At 46.4% G+C, this 23,158-nt stretch overlaps 1 protein-coding gene across 2 annotated transcripts in view; it reads left to right on the top strand.

The window, feature by feature from the left end:
- Positions 1 to 23,158, top strand: part of OVCH1 (ovochymase 1) — a 1,177,845-nt gene that overhangs the window by 894,770 nt on the left and 259,917 nt on the right. The gene's annotated exons all lie outside the window — the stretch shown is intronic.

Genomic DNA, 23,158 nt, shown 5'->3' with positions numbered 1-23,158 from the left:
GATGGCGTTACTGATGCTTCATATTACTCTGCACAATATTGTACTTACACTCACACCTCAAATGCCATTCTCTCTTATGAAGTAATGTGTACAAAATAAGCTTGGATGATGTCATATATTATATGATAGAACATTTCATGAGTGATGTAATATGGGAGTTCATAAGCAGTGCATGGCAGGGCGCAAGTTATAGTTGGCTCACCTAACTAGAACTGGTGAATTTCTGTGTTTTTTTTTTTTTTCAAAATCTTGTCATCGTTAGGTGAATGTCAGTGACAATATTATCACTTTAACCTTTTCAGTGAATATATATATTCTAAACAATATATTATCCTAGTGGGAGTAAGTTCCAAAAATATTTGTGTATTTTGAGGATTGGGTTTGAGGGACTCTTGTGAGACTTCTGTGAGCCTAAGTTTAAAACATAAAGCCTCTTGTTTAGCCCAAGGGATGTTTTTACCTTTGGGCCATCTTCTTCTCTGGGAGCAAGACTCTAATTCTTTGCCTGCAGCATGAGGAAAAAATATTGCAGGCAGCAGTTGTGGCCACAACTACAGTTTACCTCTCAATATGCAGGAGTCCCCAGAGTTTGTGCAGCCATTCCAGTCACGATGGGATGCCAACAGTTCCCCCATTTAGACAGTATAACCTGTTTCCCGGCTCAAAGGGTAAGAGTAATAGCGTGGCCCTTTGCGGTGCACAAGGTGTAAATCAGTGCATTGAGTATTCCCAATAGAATGTAACTAGGGAACCTGGGAATGTCTGTCATAAGTTTCACAAACATTGCCTAAAACTTCTGTTGAAGTTTGGGGCAGTGCCAGAGGATGTGTGTGCCTAGATGACCACAATGGAGACAACAATATTCCCCCCGTTTGACTTCCATTTAATTGTTTTGAAAAGCATACAGTACTAGTAAAGCACACATTTGAGTAAAGTTTCTTCACCAGAAACACTATAAGCAGATGTGCATGCTCAATGAAGAACCTGTCCATTCCTTAGGGGTGAAGGTGCGTTTATTCTCGTCCCATTTGCGCTCTGCCAGGGATTTGGTGGGAGCTGTCATGGCATTAAGGAAAGTATATATGTCAGACAGGAGTCTGTGATCCATGTCATGGGTGAGAAGCCACTGTTCAAAAGCAGTGAGTGTGGCTTACGTGGGATCTTATGGATGGCTGTGTAACCCAGAGTCTAATTGCGATGTATCGCCAGTGTGTGGTAAGGGGAATGCCATAAGTGGCCTGAACTTGGGCAGTCTTCAATGCCAACTTGGAGAAATAGTTCTCTTGTTCATTTGCAGTTGGCATCTTGCCAGGTCAGGAATGCTGTCCCATGTAGAGCAGCTGGGAAGTTGGAATTCACAAAGATTGGTGTTAGCCGTGAGATGAGGATAGAAAGTTTCTGGGTCATTTGTACCCAAAAGCCCACGGTCGCCTTGACTATAAGTGAGATGTATATACCCCTGGTAGGTGGTGCAGTTTGGGAAGCCAGGGTATCTTCCATATCTGGATCCCTGCTATCGCTTCATTTATGAAGCACCTCGTGTAGGAAGCTGGTGCTCTCCACACTATATCTCACTTAGATATAATATATACAGAGTCCAGGGGTTCCCCAGTGGCTTAACAGAGGCCAAAGTAGATACTGCTAATGCTCTCTTTGTGGTAGTGCAGTTAGGCTTATCAGAGGGTGTAGTGCAAAGCATTAGTTGTACACCGACAATAGAAGAATCACACACTCAATGACTTAACTCCAGACCAATTGTTTTTATATTGCAAAAATATATTTTCTTAGTTTATTTTTAGAACCATAAGATTCAAGTTGCAGATAAGTACCTTAAAAGTTTTGTCTTTCACATAGGTATCAACAGTAGTTCGTTTGAAATAGGTAAGTAATACAGTTTTTGAATTATTGGCAAAAAGCTTTTAAAAAATGACACAATGCATTTTTCAATCAGTTCCTGGGGGGAAGAAAAGTTAGATCTGTTTACAGGTAAGTACAACACTTAATCTCAGTCTCCGGATTTTAGGAAGTCCACTGGTTAGGGTTCAAGTTAACCCCAAACACCCACCACTAGCAACACGCTGCTGGCCGGGTGCAGAGGTGAAAGTTGGGAAAATTTAACGTGGGCTCCTATGGAGACAGGAGGTACTCTGAAACCGGTCAGCCAGCAGGGAAGTACCTGTGACTCGGAGGGTAAACCAGGGGGAATAGGAGAGCACTGGATGGTCCACAAGTAGGCACCAAACACACACCCTCAGCAGCACAGGGACGGCCGGGTGCAGGGTGCAAACAGGACATCGGGTTGGAGTGAGGTGGGAGTCCTTGGTTGTACGTTTCTTCAGACAGAGCCACTGTCCTCGGGAGTAGTTGGTCCTTTTGGGTGCAGGGCAGTCCTCTTGAGTTGGCAGAGGTCACTGGGCCTGCTGGACACATTGCTGGTCTTTCTGCAGGTTCTTTGAAGCAGGAGACAGGCCGGTAGGGCTGGGGCTAAAGCAGTGGCCACGTTCCTTCTTCTCTGCTGGGGTTTCCAGGATGGCAGTCCTTCTTGTAGAATCTAGTGAGCTGGGTTCAGGGAGGCCCTTAAATCCTAGATTTAGGGATGTGTTGGGGATCAGAGGGCAGTTGCCAATGGCTACTGTCCCTGAGAGTGGCTACACCCTCCTTGTGCCCACTCCCTTTTTGGTGGGTGGGGACATTCCTATCTCTATTGGTCCCTGTCCTCCAAACCAAGATGGAGGATTCTGCAGGGAGGGGGGGTCACCTCAGCTCTGGACCCCTTATGGGTGATCCTGGCTGGGGTCTTCATTTCTCCCGGTTTTCCCTAATTTTCCTGCCAGACTTGCCGCCAAAAGTAGGGCTTTGTCTGGGGGGTGGGCATCTCCACTAGCTGGACTTCCCCGGGGCACTGTAACCCGAGGCTTGAGTCTTTTGAGGCTTACTGCCAGGTGTTACAGTTCCTGCAGGGGGAGGTGTGAAGCACCTCCACCCAGTACAGGCTTTGTTCCTGGGACACAGAGTGCACAAAGGCACTCACCCCATGTGGCCAGAAACACGTCTGGGTGTGGCAGGCTGGCAGAAACTGGTCAGCCTAGTACCAGTAGTTGGACTGGTATACAGGGGGCATCTTTAAGATGCCCTCTGTGTGCATTTCTCAATAAATCCCACACTGGCATCAGTGTGGGTTTATTGTGCTGAGAAGTTTGATACCAAACTTCCCAGTATTTAGTGAAGCCATTATAGTGCTGTTGAGTTCATAATGACAAACTCCCAGACCATATATCAATATGGCTACTCTGCACTTACACATGTCTAAGAATGGACTTAGACACTATAGGAGCATATTACTCATGCAGCCATGCCCTCACCTGTGGTTTAGTGCAACCTGCCTTAGGGCTGGAAGACCTGCTAGAGTGGTGACTTACCTATGCCACAGGCGGTGGTTTGTGGGCATGGCACCCTGAGAGGGGTGTCATGTCGACTCTTTTTCTCCCCACCAGCACACACAACCTGCAAGACAGTGTGCATGTGCTGAGTGAGGGGTCCCCTAGGGCGGTATAATACATGCTGCAGCCCTTAGAGACCTTACCTGGCCACAGGGCCCTTGGTACCCTGGGTACCTTTTAAAATGGACTTATCTGTGTGCCGAGGTGTGCCAATTGTGGAAACAAAGGTACAGTTTTAGGGAAAGAACACTGGTGCTGGGGCCTGGTTAGCAGGGTCCTAGCACACTTCCAATCAAAGTTGGCATCCACACTAGGCAAAAAGTGGGGGAGTAACCATGCCAACAGTAGCACTTTCCTACACCAGGGTTTCTCAGATCATGGTCAGGACCGCTAAGTATCTGAGCTGGGCTGCTTGGGTGAGGGACACCCAAACCCCCATCTGCCACAGCTAAATACGCTTGTTTTTTTTACCATGCATGCTTTTGTCCCCTGCCCAGATGTGGCCTTCAATTAAGTGGTGGAGTTTATCAAGAAGCGGGGGCTAGGGTGGCAGCATCTGCATTATGCATAATATCCTAGGCAACAAAGTCATTTTGACTGCAGCCAGCCTTCCCAGCCATGACAAGTGTGTAAGTCTGATATGGCCGCAGCAAGCAGCCCTGCATAGTTGCGTTCTGTGCATTGGAGTACAAGATTGAGAGCCTCAATCCTGCAAAGTTCACTGAAAATTACCTTTAAGCCTGAGGTGTTCCGAAAGCCTCAAATTCTTGCATCAGTGGGGGAAGGGACGTAAAAGGTTTTGAAACTATCATAACGTCATCGGCATGAAGAGCCAGCTTATGCTCCCTACCTCCCATAGGAATTCCAGCCTTTTGGGGATGTTTGCGCACTCTCTGCAAATGACTCCTTGTATAGAGAAAAGAGGAGCCGCGATAAGAGGTAACCCTGCTGAGTGTGGAGCCCTATAGGAAAGTATTGACAGTCATCCATTAGCCTTGACCTTAGCTGTGGGGTTTGTGTTGTCGCACCATATCTAGCACTGAAATTGGGCACCAAAACTGACCTTTTCCAACACTAGATAAAAGGTATGGCCAGTGTACTCAGTCAAAGGCCTTCTCTGTAGCAGCCAACAGGAGGAGAGCAGGCATATGGGATCGATTGATTTGTCTGTCAGATGACGGAGGCGCTTGGTGTTGTCACTGCAGCCCCTTTCGGGAATAAACCTGGCCTGATCAGGGTGTATTCGGCCCTGCATATAAGGGGAGAGAAGTGTTACCAGTATGCGAGTGAAGATGTTAGTGTCCACATTACATGATGAAATGGGACAATAGGAGGTGCAGAAGGCTGGATCTTGGGGAGTACCGTAATGACCACTTCTCGAATGGTGTCTGTTGAAGAGTCTGACGTGCTAAAGGGTTTATAAAGGTGAGCTAATTTGGGAGCCAAAGTGGCCACAAATGTATAAAAATCGGAGCACAGCAGGTGACTCCCAGGACCAATCTGCGTCACGGCTGGTGCCACATTGGTCTTGTCACACCTGCAGTCACTCGGATGAGCACTATTAAAGCCTGAGGCTGGTCCTGTGGAGTGGGGAGCACAGCAGGGGAGTACCAACACAGATCTGCATTGCGGCAGGAGCCACGTTGGTCTTGTCATACCTGCAGTCATGTGAAGGAGCACTATTAATGCCGAGGCCAGTTCCGCAAGATGTGCCCGGGCAAAGACCAGGCCAAGAGCAGGCCATACTGTGCCTGTCAATGCCAGGAAGAGCTGGGCCTGGGCCGGTGCCAGCCAGCCCCCCTGGTCGTGTGCTCTCATGTCCCCCCCCCTAAGGTTTACATGCCCGTAATGCTGTTAAAAGATCTTAAGAGACTTCTCCTTGCATGATATTCCACTTCCAAAATTGGCTCTGTGAACACATTTGTGATTTGTTTAGCTGGGGGACACTTCTACCTTTCAACAATCTCTACAGAGTTACTCACAACTGGAATCTGCCCCGACTATTGCAAAGTTCCCAGGCCTCCACCGATCTGCCGGGGGCTGAGCTCTGTGTGTCTGAGGTTCTGCTTATTGCTGCCCCCCAAGCCAGGGTTGAGCATTAATGATGGGCAAACGCAAGATGAGACTGGGTCTGAAAGGTTCAGCAACCAAGAAGTTGGGCACTCTAGATGGCTATATAGAAAAGCCAGCAGGTGCTTTGGACAAGGAAATCTCTTGTGGAGAGGCGACTTTCAGCAGTTTTGCTGCAACTGAATCTAAATGCTATTATGACTGCTGACTCAGATGGGCATGGGGGTTGTGGAAGCTATTGACTCTAAATTGCTGGAGTTGCTTGAGCGCCTGGGGCAGATTGAAGTGGGTTTATTGGCTATGTAGCATTGGAGGGGTGACATAAGGGAAAATGGAGTGCTGGGGGACGGATGGGGTACCTGGGGCCACATCAGTAACATCTCCAGTGAGAGAAGGGCAGATGCTTTGAATTGCCCACGTTCTCTTAGACAATGGTCACCAAGCTGGTCAGCTGGTGGGTCCTAAGGGAAGGGAGGGCAAACAGTCTTCTTCAGTTGGACTTAGGAAAGCCCCCAGTCCATCTACCAGATTTCCCTATTCAGGACTTAAATGAAGTTACATCTGGAACCATGTTGGACCAGAACAGGCTAGTTTCGAGTTTTCATGCTTGAGGGCTTATGGGTTCCCCCGGGGGACTCCACTAGATGCGATCTTCCCCCAGTGACATGCCCCTATGTGGTTGTCCGGTCAGATGTCCCCAAGTTGTACCTCAATGCGTATGAGACCACTGTTGAATTGATCAACAAATCTGTCCACTGGATTAGAGGGAATTTCAAGTTGCAAGGATGTATTTTGCCTGAAATACTTATGGCTAGCAGGGGTGGGCTGGGTTGATAAAACTAGAAAGGAGTGGGTACGCGATTGTGCTATTGACACCTTTAGGAATCCGCTGCTGGTCAGGCACTTGTTGAGGCGTACAGGGCAAATGTCTCTGTATCATAGCAAAATTAGAATTTTATCCCTGGGGTCTTTTTATAGGGTCCAGGCTGCGGGAACGTGCCTGACTCCGCCAACCTTGTCCAGATTTGGTGTACCTATTTCCAACAGGGCCCCCCCTTTTAGGTAATTTGTCTGCAAATGACTGTTGTCCCTGGACGGCCCAACATCACCTACTGTTAACAAATCTGAACCCCCCCCCCCTCCAATATTTCTGCCAATCAGGTGATTACAGTCATTGATGGTGCGCCTGAGGTAGCTAAGAGGGACAATAGGTTAGTGATGGAGTCTGCCACTAGGCTTGATGGGACCCAAGCATGTAATGTGAGTATCTTCTCCGGAAATACTGAGGGTCTAGCCAGTAAATTGGCATCTGAAGAATTGGAGAGTTACATTCATGATTATGACCTTGTTCCTCTCAAGGAGAATTGGGCCACTGAGGAACTAGAGTTAGATGGCTTCTAATCCTACCCAGTCCCTGCAGTTGGCTCAGCAGCAGGCCGGGCAAAAGCAAGGTTAACTGCTTGGTTTAAAGGCAACTTGGTATTGTGTTCTCTGTTATCCATATAGACATCCCCTTACTTCAGGCCCTTTCAACCAAGTGACAAAATTGTATGGGCATTGTCTGTCTTAATTTTTACAATGGATTTTTTGTGTGGATCGTGTGTCTACCCTCAAAACACTGGTGGAGTTTATGTTCAGCCTGAAGGAGTACCTGGCCTTCTTGCACCAAAGCTATAATATCATTACACGGGGTGACTTCAACGTTGAATTGGAAACTACTGAAGTAGAAAATCCCCATCAGATGTTTTACAAACGTTCCTGTTGATGTGCGGGCCAGGCAAGAGGTAGGGGGGCCAAGCTTGGTTCCAATGTATTAAAACATTTAATTTTTGAATGTCACTGAGGTATTTGACCTGCTGTACTTTCCCAAAGTGACTGTTGAGAGGGGGAGTGTACCTCCCTGATCGACTAGATCCTCATTGATCAGGAACTTTGTACCGAGTAACGGAGGCAAAAATCTACCCCGTCACTTTAGTGATCATTCCCCTGAGCCTGCGATTAGGCTTTTTAGGGAGGGAGAAACAGGGGCAAATATCCCCCTGCAATCCCTGGATACCAGTGTGCATGGGTGGCATCTGGTCTGAAGAAATGAAAATATGTTGGGATTTGTTAGGGAAAATATGCACCAATTATCTACCTCTGGTAATGGCGTGTCTTGCACCACCAGAAGGTTCCCCTGCTGTATTCTCCCATTTTATAGAATTGGGGCTAGTGATCAGGGGTAGGTTGATGAAACCCAGTAGCCCTATCTCCGAGGGCTTCACTTGGTTCGATCATGCATGCAGAATGCCTTCCCAGTCTCTGAGGGATGCACTGAAGGTGCGCCAATGTAGGCAGGTCTATAGGGACATGAGGAAGACCAGGTGGAAGCAACTACAGAATGGATCCTGGGGTGAGCTGGTGCAAGCATGCAGACTCAAGGACTTCAGAACCTTCTGGACTACAACTAGAACCATCATGTCAAAGCCAGCATGCTTGAGTTGAACATTTTAAAACAGTTTATGGCTCACAAAGAGATGTGGGAGTAGCATAGGAGGGGGGCGGGGGGAGGTAGTAGAGTCCCCTTGAAAAGCAAATTCTCAGTTGAAGTAAGAGTGGCCATTAGCAGAGGCCTGTTCCTGAATGTGCCAGGCCCGGTTGAGGTCCTTCTGGAGCTGTATAAGATTGCTCCTGTTCTGTGAGCCCCTTTACGCTGCAACTGCTTTAATACCTTATGCAAAACTTGATTGCCACAATCTTGGTGAACAGCTGTTATCTCTCCAGTATTTAAAAAGGGCAATCCTCAATTGCCAGAATGCTAAGTCCAATTTCACTACTGGACTCCGATGTTAAAATAGTTAGCAGAGTGTTTTTGGGTCACCTTATGTACTGGGCTGGGGAAACATGGATCCTGTTTGAGGTACAGTATGGATTCTGTGTGGGGCTGGGCACTGTGGAGCAATGTTTAAACCTGATCTGCTGATCAGCAAGTATACCATCACTAGGCAGAGGTCCATGGGCCTAGCTTTCATGGATTTGTCCTCCACCTTCAACAGTGTGGCAAGATCAAAGCTTTGGGAGATGTTGATCTACCTGGAGGTTGATGTTGACCTGTTATTATTTTTGAGGGCCCTCCTTTACGATCCTTTTGCCGTGGTCCAGTATGGTCTCTCAGGCGAAAAGACAGAGGGCTTCAGGATTGGATGGGGGCATGTCAGGGATGTGTTTTAGCCCTCTTACTGCTCTTGTTATATATTATTGAGTTGGACTCAGTTTTGTCTGCTAAAGTCACTGACATCCCAACCATTGCAGGCAAAAAGGTCCCCGTATTGCTCTACGTGGATGATGCAGTACTATTGGCCAGAATGCCCAATGTCCTTAAGGCCTCAATTGATGAATTTGTAGCGTTTATGGGTTCCCTGGGCCTGGTCACAAATTGCTCCAAGACATATATCATGTCCTGCAATTTAGGGCAAACTAAGATGGGGACTATTAAGTTGTAAGGCCAACCTGTGGCCCTTGCCCCGGAATTCTCCTATGTGGGAGTGTTTTTTGACTCATATGGGACTTTGGGACCCTGGATATCGACTTTTATAAGGAAATTCACTGGCTGTACTGAGTATGTCTTTAGCCTTTCCCGCTGTATAGGGGTAAAGCCTATAACCCCTTTGGAAATCTGAAGGAGAAAATGCCTCCCCATCTTACTGTATGGCACCAGCCTGTGGGGAGACGTTAATTCTAAGCTCCTTCAAGATATGCAGAATAGATTTTTTACGGAGACTCTTGGGAGTGCCATCCACCTGCTCTACCTATATTGCTCACGAGGAACTAGGGCTAAAGCATGTAGAGGATGCCATTAATTTAGCCCCCCTAATGCTGTGGTGATCTATATAGACAAATCCACATGCTGGCTTCAATAGGGAAATCGTTGTGGACTGTTTGAAGTGTGATAAGGTGGTGTCCATTGCCTGGCTCCAATATGTTAAGTCAGGGCTCTGCCCAGGGAGGGCCACAACTTTTTGATCATCCTGACAGCATGGTTAAGCAAGATGTGGCTCTTGTAAAGGTTCTGTTCAACCAAAAAAGACAAATTACTGGAGAGAAAACTGAATTAGCTAAAGCCACTGCCAGAGAATATGCCACCTTCCATGTCTGACCGGGGATGGCTCCATACTTGACTTGGATTGATTCTCCCTGGGCGATAATGCTGCTTAGTCGATTCCTATGGGTTTCATGAGATGGCACTTGTGTTTTCCACTGGGGCAGTTTGAAGCAGCTAACATCATGACATGTCTCTGCGATAAAGTGTCACCCCAAAGCCTTTTACATATCATATTCTTTTGTAAATTCTATCAGGAATTCAGTAGGTTGTACTTGCTTCTTGTGGTTAAAAGTCTAGGTATTGGGACCTCATTGGCCGCCTTGAAACTCTCCCCAAACTCTGGAATCGCCCTCGGACTGTTTCAACATTGGCCACTTCCTGAAATGTGCGTAAAAACGAGGAATCCATCACGGTTTTTTTTCTCCCCCCTTTTTGCTGATCTGTTTTTATTGATAAATGTGTTATGTCTATTTGGTTTTGTTTTAATAACTCTCAGCCGGTGCAGTAGTTGCATTAAACGTTTGAACTACAGCACCCCAGAATGAGCAGAGATACTCCATTTAGGATTATGCGTTTGATATCGTGCTGCATTTATAATTCGTCTAGTTTTATTGTGTGTTTTTTGCACTTATATGGCCATACCCCAGCCCAAAAAATAAAGATTTGAACTGAATCTATAAAAATCCGAGGTGTAGCCACCTTGTCTGGGTGCCTTACCTGGGTGCAGGTGGGCTATATCGTTGATCACCTCGCTGGGGTGGAAGTCCCACTCTAAATGTGACACATCGTCAGCTGGTATTTGCTCCATAGGAGCCAGGGCCTGATGTTACAGCGTCTTCTGCTGTTAGCATCTCTGCAGTGTGAAGTTCTGAGTATAAGTGCTCACATTTTTGTACAATGTGTGCGTCATGGTATACCCTATTCCCCTGTGTGCCTTCGATTTCCGCTATTCTCTGTTGTGAAATTTGGATCCTGGACATTTTTGTAGTGAAGAGTTTGGAGAAGACTATTTTATATATGTATGTGTTTGGAGAAAATTATAAACTACTCACTACAACTCTTACCAGGATCTAACCTATACTCTGTGTTAACACATGTTACGCTGCTATTTTTATTTTTATTTGGAGCATATCCAACAGGGAAATCTAGATCTACCTGGACATCACCTACTGCTGCCAAAATAAAAACAATAAAAATTGTTTGGAAAGCCGAGCAAATTTTATCTCTAATTGAAGACCTGTTAAATAGTATCTTAAAAAATAAAATCTTCAGTCTCAAAAGCAAGGTACACAATTCAAAGGTTTTCTTAAAAATTAATAGAGCCAAACAATTCTAAGAGCATTTAGTATTTTTCAAGTATGTAAGTGGATACAACGTAATTAATATGCTAGATGTGGTTAGTTCTTCAAAATGTTAAAAAATGGTAATTTTGTGCCCAAGGGGTGATAGGTGATGGGGCAAAAACTTCTGTATTTGGGTTTGATGGATGAGTAACTATAAGGGTGGATGAATAATGAGTATCAGTGGGCAAAAATAAACCCCTGCTCTACAAGCAAAATGATGCCAGCGCTACATAATCACTGAATAGAATGACGATGAGAAAGAAATACTCCTGGCCTTAAGCAAAATGCGAAGTATGCTGATCTCAAATAATGGGTGAAAAGAGCTGACCAAAAACCATCTATGTATTTTTATTTGATATATGTCAAAAGTTCTGGCTGTTCTGGTCCTAAGCAAAACGAAATCCTCTGACAATGTCAATAAATTAATTTGTTAGAGTATTTTGTCAAGGCAGTACTTTAGTACTCGGGCCACAGACTTTCTGCTTTTGAGCTGTACATTTTTTAATTAGGAGCCCTTCCTTTTTGCAATATTCTTTCTGCTTTGCAACGTCTTAATTTTACCGAACTCATTGGTCAGCCACAAAGTGAAGCTTCTCTACTGAGTATTCCATGTAAGCAAGCCATGGCAATGAAATGCTGTATAAAAATCAATGTGGAGTCTATTGCATAGTGACTAAAATTGATGCAATCGTTACCACAACAAAGTCTGAAGAGACTGATGGCAAAAATCAGCACTGATCAATGCAATACAGGAAACAGTCTCTTAACCCCTTCGCTGCCAGGCCTTTCCCCCCTCCTGTGCCAGGCTTTTCCCCCCCTCCTGTGCCAGGCCTTTTTTTGCCTATTTGGAATAGTTCTCGCTTAGGCCCTCATAACGCTTTGTCCACATAAGCTACCCACGCCAAATTTTCGTCCTTTTTTTCCAATATCCTAGGGAATCTAGAGGTACCCAGACTTTGTGGGTTCCCCTGAAGGAGGCCAAGAAATTAGCCAAAATACAGTAAAAATTTCGTTTTGTTTTTAAAAAAAAAAAGGGGCTGCAGAAGGCGGCTTTTGTTTTTTTCCCTGAAAATGGCATCAACAAAGGGTTTGCGGTGCTAAAATCACCAGCTTCCCAGCTTTCAGTAACAGGCAGACTTGAATCAGAAAACCCAATTTTTCAACACAATTTTGGCATTTTACTGGGACATACCCCTTTTTTACGATTTGTTTTGTGCTTTCAGCCTCCTTCCAGTCATTGACAGAAATGGGCGTGAAACCAATGCTGGATCCCAGAAACCTAAACATTTCTGATAAGTAGAGAAAATTCTGAATTCAGCAAGGGGTAATTTGTGTAGATCCTACAAGGGTTTCCTACAGAAAATAACTGAAAAAAATATTGAAATTGAGGTTAAAAAAACAGCAATTTTTCTCTACGTTTTACTCTAACTTTTTCCTGCAATGTCAAATTTTTTAAAGCAATATACCATTACGTCTGCTGGACTTTTCTGGTTGCGGGGATATATAGGGCTTGTAGGTTCATCAAGAACCCTAGGTACGCAGGACCAATAAATGAGCTGCACCCTTCAGTGGGTTTTCATTCTATACCGGGTATACAGCAATTCATTTGCTGAAATATAAAGAGTGAAAAATAGCTATCAAGAAAACCTTTGTATTTCCAAAATGGGCACAAGATAAGGTGTTGAGGTTATTTGCACATCTGAATTCCGGGGTGCCCATACTAGCATGTGAATTAAAGGGCATTTCTCAAATAGACGTCTTTTTTACACACTCTTATATTTGGAAGGAAAAAATGTAGAGAAAGACAAGGGGCAATAACACTTGTTTTGCTATTCTATGTTCCCCCCAAGTCTCCCGATAAAAATGATACCTCACTTGTGTGGGTAGGCCTTGCGCCTGTGACAGGAAATGCCCCAAAACACAACATGGACACATCCCATTTTTTGACAGAAAACAGAGGTGTTTTTTGCAAAGTGCCTTCCTGTAGGTTTTGGCCTCTAGCTCAGCCGGCACCTAGGGAAACCTACCAAACCTGTGCATTTTTTAAAACTAGAGACCTCGGGGAATCCAAGATGGGGTGATTTGTGGGGCTCTGACCAGGTTCTGTTACCCAAAATCCTTTGCAAAAGTCAATGTGGCTGAAAAAATACATTTTCCTCACATTTCTGGGACAAAGTTCTGGAATCTTAGAGGAGCCACAAATTTCCTTCCACCCAGCATTCCCCCAAGTCTCCCGATAAAAATGATACCTCACTTGTGTGGGTGGGCCAGGTGCCTGCACAGCGAGTTGATAAGGACATATTCTTCTTTTACACATCTTTAGGCTGACTCTGCTTTGGGGACCCACACAAGTGTGGTGTCATTTTACTTGGGAGACTGAGGGGAATGTTGAGGAGTAGGAATTTTGTGCTGGAGCAGTGATCGTACAAACGAAAGTCAGGAAAATATGCTTTTTAAAGCAAATTTGGAGGTTTGCAGAGAAGTCTGGGTAAGAAAATGTTGGGGGATCCACGCAAGCCACACCTCCCTGGACTCCTTGGGGTGTCTAGTTTAAAAAAATGTCTGGGTTTGGTAGGTTTCCCTAGATGAAGGCCGCACCCAGGACCAAAAACATAGGTGCCCCCTCCCCCCCCCCCAAACGCAGGTAGTTTTGTAATATATAATTTTGATGTGTCCACATAAGTCTGTGATGTGCCAAACACTAAAATTGTGAAAAGAAATGCACTTAGGTTATGTGAAAAAGACCCCTCACCCACCAACCAAGTTGGTGGCATGCTTCATCATCGGGGTCCCACCTGAGACACCTAGCGTGTCAAGTGTGCTGCGACGCCTGGTTACAGCGGAGCAGGTTTTGTCATTTGTACCACACATACTGGTTGGATTTGGCACGAGGGTGAGTGATGGTTCAGTAGATCAAATTTTATTCACAAGAGATTTCACAAAAGTGAAATGCACTGGTAATACCTGAAAGGCCAAAAAACTGAACCAATGACTCACAGCTCATGAACTGTAAAGACATGGCAAGGCACCAACCGCTTTAAAATCCATTCACACACCTTTCATACATGACATGCACAAGACCATTCACGCTGCCAGCCACGGGCCCAGCACATTACAACACTCGCATCGACAGACAGCACCAGTCAAGGGCCCATCATTTTCATACGCCCACATACCTGATACAGCAATCACACCAGCTGATGAGTGTGTGGACTGGCGTTTGGCTGGCACCGCTAGCCAGGTGCCACCCCAAGCACACCGCCAGCCAGGTGCCACCCCAAGCACACCGCCAGCCAGGTGCCACCCCAAGCACACCGCCAGCCAGGCGCCACCCCAAGCACACCGCCAGCCAGGCGCCACCCCAAGCACACCGGCAGCCAGGCGCCACCCCAAGCACACCGGCAGCCAGGCGCCACCCCAAGCACACCGGCAGCCAGGCGCCACCCCAAGCACACCGGCAGCCAGGCGCCACCCCAAGCACACCGGCAGCCAGGCGCCACCCCAAGCACACCTGCAGCCAGGCGCCACCCCAAGCACACCTGCAGCCAGGCGCCACCCCAAGCACACCGGCAGCCAGGCGCCACCCCAAGCACACCGGCAGCCAGGCGCCACCCCAAGCACACCGGCAGCCAGGCGCCACCCCAAGCACACCGGCAGCCAGGCGCCACCCCAAGCACACCGGCAGCCAGGCGCCACCCCAAGCACACCGGCAGCCAGGCGCCACCCCAAGCACACCGGCAGCCAGGCGCCACCCCAAGCACACCGGCAGCCAGGCGCCACCCCAAGCATACCGGCAGCCAGGCGCCACCCCAAGCATACCGGCAGCCAGGCGCCACCCCAAGCATACCGGCAGCCAGGCGCCACCCCAAGCATACCGGCAGCCAGGCGCCACCCCAAGCATACCGGCAGCCAGGCGCCACCCCAAGCATACCGGCAGCCAGGCGCCACCCCAAGCATACCGGCAGCCAGGCGCCACCCCAAGCATACCGGCAGCCAGGCGCCACCCCACCCATATCCGCCAGCCAGGCGCCACCCCACCCATATCCGCCAGCCAGGCGCCACCCCACCCATATCCGCCACCCCACCCATATCCGCCACCCCACCCATATCCGCCAGCCAGGCGCCACCCCACCCATATCCGCCAGCCAGGCGCCACCCCACCCATATCCGCCAGCCAGGCGCCACCCCACCCATATCCGCCAGCCAGGCGCCACCCCACCCATATCCGCCAGCCAAGCGCCACCCCAAGCACACCGCCATCACTTCTTTTGGTTTATAAACAACAAAGAAACCACTAATTATAAAATAAGTACAAAACTACAAACACAAAAGCTCTAACTAAATACATGACAGTAATGCCAACCGTGAAACTCAACATATGAAAATATAAAACAGGCAGTTTACGCTCACTGTATTTCCCAAAATGTTTTCCTTGTGTGGTAAACTCTAAAACAGACGGGCACACACAGCCCAGGCTTTGAAGGGCATTCGGGGCAGTACATCCGGCTCTCCCTCCGGATTGATCTCTGGGCACATACTCTACTTTTCTTTGTGGGCAAGTGTTTTTTGGGAGTGGGAGGAATTTGATCTGGAAAGTGGCGATCTTTCAATCTAGCCACTTCCTCCACCACTTATACTCTAGGAACTGTTGCCCGTTCTACCACAATAAGGCTCTCTATCACTGACTCCTAAAATTTAACAAATGTCATCCTTGACTCAGGTGAACAATCCTTGAACACAATAAAAGCATTAAAAGTTGCCAAATGAAATAAGTGTAGGGCCAACTTTTTATACCACACGTAAGACTTGCGAAGAGCAGTGTAAGGTTCCAACCTCTGATCTATACTATTAACACCACCCATGTGCCTATTGTAGTCCAAAATGCACACAGGTTTGCGCACTTCCGCAACCTGACCCCAAACAGTCACAGGGAAAGTACTCTCATCATGGATGGTAGATAGCATGTACACATCCCTCCTGTCTGAAAATTTCAGAGCTAGCAGCTCATTATTACCCAAGGCACTGCACTGTCTCCAAGTTTTTTACAGACAAGCTCCCTTGGATAGCCTTTCCGGTTAGAACGGATTGTGCCACAAGAAACAGTGTCCACTCTAAACAACTCCTTGAACAACTGCACTCCAGTGTAGAAATTATCTACGTACAAATGGTGACCTTTGTTAAACAGTCGTCTACCAAGTTCCCACACAATTGTTTTGCTAACTCCAAAAGTGGCCGGACAATCAGGAGGGTCAATACTGGAATCCCTACTAGTGTAGACCCGGAAATTATACACACATCCTGTACCGCTTTCTGACAGCATATACAATTTAATCCCATACCGTGCCCTCTTACTAGGAATGTACTGCTTAAAAACTAAACGCCCCTTGAAAAGGACCAAAGACTCGTCCACACTTATCTCTTTGCCTGGAACATAGACCTCTGAAAACCGATCTACAAAATGATCAAGGACAGGCCTAATCTTAAAAAGACGGTCACAATCAGGGTAATCTCGTGGCAAGGCTAAAGCATTGTCTACAAAATGCAGCATACGAAGAATAAGCAAATAGCGATTACGTGTCATAGTTGCAGGAAATATAGACGTTGCCATCAAGGGACTAGTAGACCAATAAGAAGCCAGTGACGGCTTCCTAATCAACCCCATCAAAAAAGTCAAACCTAAAAACATTTTCATCTCTTCCAGATATGTGGGAACCAACCGAGTAGCTCTAGACTGAGGCCTAAGTCTGGCAGCGTTGTCCCTCAAATATTGCTCTGCATACAAATTAGTCTGCTCCACAATCTCTTCCAAAAATACATCGTCCATAAACAAGTGAAAGAAATGGACAGGCAAAAAGTTTTCCGTATTGACTGTACACCATGCGAGACCAGTAAATGCAGGTAACTGTGGCTGCTCCATGTTTGGGGCAATCCAGGTGTCAGGTCTAATGGGGAAACCCTTCAGTCCCAAGCTGCTGCACTCTTGGCACATCAATGTCCTCCTCTAAAACAGGCCCTTCATCTGCACTGAGAGTAGCTTCCTCATCAGAAGAATACTCTCGGACAGAAAACTCACTGCCAGAATCTCTCACTTCCTCCACTGCCTCAGATGCAGAGTCAGTCTCGTAATCATGGTCTGAAGACGACTCAAAGAGCATGCCAACAACCTGCTGAGCGGTCACTCTGCGGCTAGCCATGATCCTCACTAACATTGCCAACAACAACTAGTACTAAAATAAGTAATAAACAAAGTGTAGCTTTATCACAAAGAGTTATGTACTAAAAAACTGTACCACTCACTTGCCTGAAAAAGCTACTCACCAGCAACTACTCTGCACAGACACAGCAATCACCAATGATATCCCACTAAAAAGAAAAAAGCAAATTAGACATATGACAACACAAATCATTGTGCTCAAATCTAAGGACAATTTCACACACTCAATACTGCATTTAGTACACCACCTACAATCATGTCATTCATGCATGTCAACAATACTCCTTCGGTCTGCCAAAACTGCAAGGATCCACAGCAAAGGAAGCAAAAGCTTTGAACTAGAACAAAAAGAAGAAATAAACTGTTATAATCACAAATACAAATACTTCGCTAGTTGACAAACACCCTGCCACCAAGAACTTAGAAATTGTCCCTGGTGCCTAAGTGGCTTCTGCCCCACTAGGAGGCAGATGGGCCTAAAAAAAATATGCTGATCTGCCCCCATGGCGGGCAGAGATGGCCAATATGAAACTTCCCCCCTTTGGGGGGGCAACCCTTGCCCAAGGGGTGCCCCCAAACACACAAAACAGACACACACCTCACAATCCCTGGCACCTAGTGGGTTTCGACCCCCCCCCCGGGGGGCCAGATCAGCCAAAAACATGGCCTATCTAGCCCCAGGGGGGGCGAAACATATAAAAAAATATTGCCCCCGAGCCAGCGAGCCTTGCCTAAGGGGTCGCTGGCCTAAAACAAAAAAAATTATTTCCCTGGTGTCTAGTGGATTTCGGCCCCCCCTGGGGGCAGATCGTCCGATTTACGATCTGCCCCCAGGGGGGGCCGAAATTCGGAAAAAATTAGCCCCCCATGGGAGCGACCCTTGCCCAAGGGGTCGCTCCCTAAAAACATTGCAAACATTATAAAAAATAACATCCCTAGTGTCTAGTGGATTTAGGCCTGTCCTGGTAGTGACAAACAGCCTAACTTGGAGTCTCACTGCTGTGAGTCCTGCCTTCTCATATAATTGCATTAGAAATGCCCTGCCTTATATGTAGGGGGTATTGTCTGATTTTTGAGGGGTAGCGTAGGCGTGTTTGGTATGGTTGTAATGGTGGTAAGAAATACCGCTTACTGGTGTAGGTGTATTTTTTAATTACTTTTACATAAATGCCACTTCTAGAAAGTGCGCATTTCTCTGTGCTTATGACTCTGATGTTTTGCAGCTTGACTCCAATCCACGTCTGGGCAGAGTGACAGTTGGGGCTTTGTGCATACTTTTCAGACAGCCTGTACACAGGGAGGGTGGAGGTGTCACAGAGGTGCAGCTGCATGTTGTATAGTCTTCCTGGACTAAGAGAAGGAAGAGGCGAGGCACCCCTGCATTTGTAAAGGCTGTGCCCTGGCCTCACACAATAGGGTTGTTTACCCCCAAATGATGATTGGAGTCTGTGCTGGAGGAGAGAGGGTGCACTCCCAGAACCAGTTGTAACTGGTTGGAACCTCCTGTTCCCTCCTTTGTGGGCACACTGTAAAACTGAGTATAAGTACAGGGGAATTTTCCTCACAATTTGGGAACGCTTGGAACTTACCTGCAACTGGACGCAGACTGCTGGAGGGACTCACCAGGAAACGCCATGGACTGCTGCTGCTGTGCTGACCTGTGACCTACCTGGTCACTTGGAGGAACTGCCTCTGTCTGCAACCCTTTGTGCTGGCCTGCTGCTGGGCCCTTCCGCCCTGTGCTCCTTCTGTTGTGTCCCCAAGGGGCTGGGTGCTGTGGCCCCTGACCCCTGCCATCTCCTGCTGCAGCCTGGAGAAGCATCCCATGTGATTATTGAAAGCGCCTGGGGAGCACTAGTGTTTTCCTCTGGTTCCACGCTGGAAAACACTCTGCAGCCATGGATATCACTGCCGTGACCCGGGCTCTTTCACTTGCCACCCAGCGCTTTGGAAAGCACGTTGCTGTTGTGTGAAATATACCACCGCGACCAGGGTGTTCTAATATTCGAGCATGAGTGACGTGCTGCTTCTGTGACCCCGGGGCACCATCGATTGGGGAAAAGGAGCGAGCGCGCCCCTATCGTGCCCCCAGGGCGAAGCGCTCTCAGAGGAGCCCCCCAGGGCACAAGCAGGCACCCACTCTGGTGCTTGCTGTCTTCTCCAACCTGGGTGGACCGCAACCCGCCCTGCATTGGGGACCTGGGCAGGGGAGGGAAGTCTAATCTGAGGTTCCCCCTGCCACTGGAGCTGTCTTTGTTTAGGATGGGCAGGGGGAAGGATGCCTCATCGGAGACCCCCCACCGAGGCCCTGATTATTTGTCAGAGAGACCACGGGCGGGGTGGAAGCCTTGCCGGGGGCCCCCCATGCCACAGGTCTCCCTTGGGGGGGCCCCCATGAGTTGGGTGAGTACCCCCATTGGTGGCCCCACTGGTTGTTTCATGGTTTTGGTCCCCCTCCTCATTGGAGGGCTGGTTGAGGCCCAGGGAAGGCACCTCAGAGATCGCAGGCCCCAGGAGGGGCCTGATACAATTATCCTTGTGAAGGGCGGGCGGGGTGGAAGCCTCATCGGAAGCTCCCTGCACCACCGGGCCCCCTATCATTGTTTTGGGGCATTGTTGCAGGAGGGGCCCATCATAAACCCAGAGGAGGTGCCTGTCGGTCCTCTCCCCTAATTATCGCAAGGCCACTGTTTTCACGCAGACGAGCGCCGGGGGCCCCCTTTGTTCGCTGCTGGGCACTGGAAGTTCCTTTTCATCAGGACAAACAGGTACTTTAAAAGGCATCCCTACTTCTTAGGTTCCTAATATGGACTTTATGGATTTATATGCTAATCTGTTTGCCTTATGAGGTGTTACATATATGTGTGCTAATGTTCCTTTTATGGACATGCTCTGTTAATATGTTTTCATGACTTGCCATATGTTTTATAATGTTCCTGATATGGGCGTTTGACAGTTCTATGACAAGTGCATTTGTGTAGTAATGTGATTCCTGACTACTGCTTATGTTGCAGAATATTAGGTAACCTGTGTGTTATGTGACTACTGCTGGTTCTGCAGAGTAACTAATGTAGAACGTTCTGACAACTGCTAAGGTAGCAGGATATTATTGACATGTTGTGTTTGGTCTAATAATTGCGTTGTGTACAATACAGTATATTTTCATATAACTTGGTGTTGTGTTTCCTTTGTGGTGGGGATAGTGCAATACGTGTGTTGTGCAAATGCTTAACACATTGCCTCTGGGATAGGCCTGACCTCGTGCCAAGCTACCAAGGGGGTGAGCAGGGGTTATCTTAGACGTGTAACTCCCTGCCCTGACTAGAGTGGGTGAGTTCTGCCTGGCTTAGGTGCATACCCTAGCCAACCAGAATCCCAATTTCTAACATTTGTTGTCCTTTTCAACATACAAATGCTTTTTCTGACTTTGACACAGACGGCATGAGGTGCACGTTCACACATGTGCCTATTACCCATGGCTGACTGGATCGAGCTGCAAAAGCAGAAACAAACTAGAGTATCAGTAATATGAACATCAATGAAAAATATGTTCTTCTTCTTTGACCAAATAACTACTGAGATCCTTATGCAGGAAGCTTCTGAGAGAGACTGTGTAGACAGACATTTTTGGGGAGGACCCCTAATTTTTGGGTCCAAGAAGGCAACAAAATGTGTTTTACTTGGTACAGAACCATGGTGAAGTGTTGTCACTCTTCTGTCAGTCATGCTTTAGAAAACCTGCAAACTCCTTCAAAGAGACCACCAAGTAGACCTGGGGAGAGCCATGGTGATGGCAAACCTGAATTATACTCGAACATGTGCGCTAAGCTTTTTAATGTGCTTCCCAACAGTTGTCACGACTGCAGAACCAGTCAGTTGGTGACTGATTCTTTGTTAATGTGATTATGTTAAACAAACCTTAATCTTGCCATTGGTTACCAGTAAACTCCAGAACCGAAGTACTACCCTGTATACAAGGTACAATGGCGCAATGATCTGCAGTATTTGAAATGGTCGCCCCACTACACAAGGATCAGGAGTATTCAGTTGAGTCCTGAACGTTGGGTCAGCCAACAAGTTTTCAAGTGACAAACAGGGAGGTAGTTCCCAGGGCGTTCAGAGATGGACTATGTAGTGTCTCAAACTAAAGCCAAAATGCTGAACCCAATCAACTCTCCTTTAGAAAGTTTGAAAATGGAACTGTTCAAACAGACATTCTACTTAGGACCTAAAATGTGTAGGAACTAAAGAAAATTACTGTTCCGTAACCATGCAGTGGGTGCATTCTAATAACCCACGTACTGTTTGATCATAAATAAACATAGAACGTTCTACCACTCTGAAGTGGCCAGATTTGTTTTTAGTTTTATATTTGTTGCTGACTTGTAAGGTTGTAATGGTTTTGAGAAAAAGTAGGTAATCAAGCTCCATATCCCTATAATAGCCATGGATTTATATGGGCCCAACCCGATACACATTGTGAATTCCATGCACCCTGAACGTGCATTTGAATTTATCTCACTACATTGTAATTGTTCTATACAATGATTTAAATAATATTGATGTTGTGACGTAGAAAAGTAAATGTAGAGAATTGATTTTTTTTTTGTTGCCTTATTTTGATTGTGCGCTGTTGCTTTTCCCAAAACAGAGTTCTCGCTCAGTAATTGCAATGTGTTTTGAATTTAGGTCGTTTGAGTTCTTAAGTGTTGACTTTGAGAGAGCGTATTTTGATATTACATATTATAGACGTGAAATGCTTATGTCTAACAATGCTGTATTAATAAACATTCATTAAAAGCGTATTCATAAATATGGAAAATCGTTCATGTATAAACTAATGTTAACTATAAGAAATAATCGTTTATAGTTTGCCTAACTGAGCACATTTAAAACGTATAAAACTGCATTCATTAGAACTCGTATATCTTAAGTTAGCATGAGCCAAGCAGAAGCTGTGTAGCTCTCACATTAAAGGCGTATTTTTCCTGTCTCTTCAGTGTGCGGACTTGCAAACGACCATGACCTAGCTATTGTTCTTTCTGTATTAGTTTGAAACATGGGGACATTTTCCCATCCGCATGCTAGCATCTTTTAGTATAAAATGATTGTGCTTCGAAACAGTTGTAGATACTTCCAAGGACAATGAGACGAGGGAAAGAGAACTTTTAACCCGAGACGTGTGCCAAGATGATGAAGTAACCCCGGATATGCCACCTACGGAAAGTTGATTATGAAGACCAATCAGAAGACAGGACAATATCGAGAGATGACAAATGCATTACTTAATGTATAATTTGATAGGTTAACAATGATGGGGTGTATTGACTAACCAATAGAATTTTGGGGGAATGAATTACTAGAAAGGGATAAAAACCCATGACACAGGAAATAATCGTCCATTAGGTAGGGAATGATATCAATTGCATCCCGAAACTCTGTCACACTATTCTGTGACTTGAGACTTAGACAAACCATCCTTGCCCATATTACTGCCCCTTACACTTTTCTCCTTATGAGGAGAGTGTCTCTTGCCTCTAACTTAGATAGACTGACGGCGATCTAACTGATGTCCTGAAGACGAAGACTGATCCTGAATGCTGACTTAATCAGAGGAGGGTAATTATATAATTGCTAATGAAAATTCATTTTGCCTTTCTTTCTAGGTACCAACTGCTGTGTTTTATTAGAGACCTTAGCTAGAAGTTTTCCAGATTGGTGTTCAAAATTGTTTTGCATGACGCCCAACATGCTAATGCTAATTAGAGGTTAGACGAGGTATTCATTCTGACTGACAAACTGACGTGACTGACATGGTGCTATGCTGAACTAGTATCTTAGAAAGTTCGATGTGTTATAATCCGCTTATACCTATCTGATTGTCAATGCTATTGATCTTTGCATTATCGAAAGCTTATTGTGGTTGTCATCTTGTAATCGTGCTTATATGCTTATTGACTTTGAGATTAATGCCTTTGCTACTAGATTGTAATCAATAGGGAATACAACT

The sequence above is a fragment of the Pleurodeles waltl genome, chromosome 4_1 (genome assembly GCF_031143425.1).
Source record: "Pleurodeles waltl isolate 20211129_DDA chromosome 4_1, aPleWal1.hap1.20221129, whole genome shotgun sequence".
NCBI classification, from domain to species: Eukaryota; Metazoa; Chordata; class Amphibia; order Caudata; family Salamandridae; genus Pleurodeles; species Pleurodeles waltl.
Note: the sequence above shows the minus strand (reverse complement) of the source record. Positions and strands in the feature narration are given on the sequence as shown.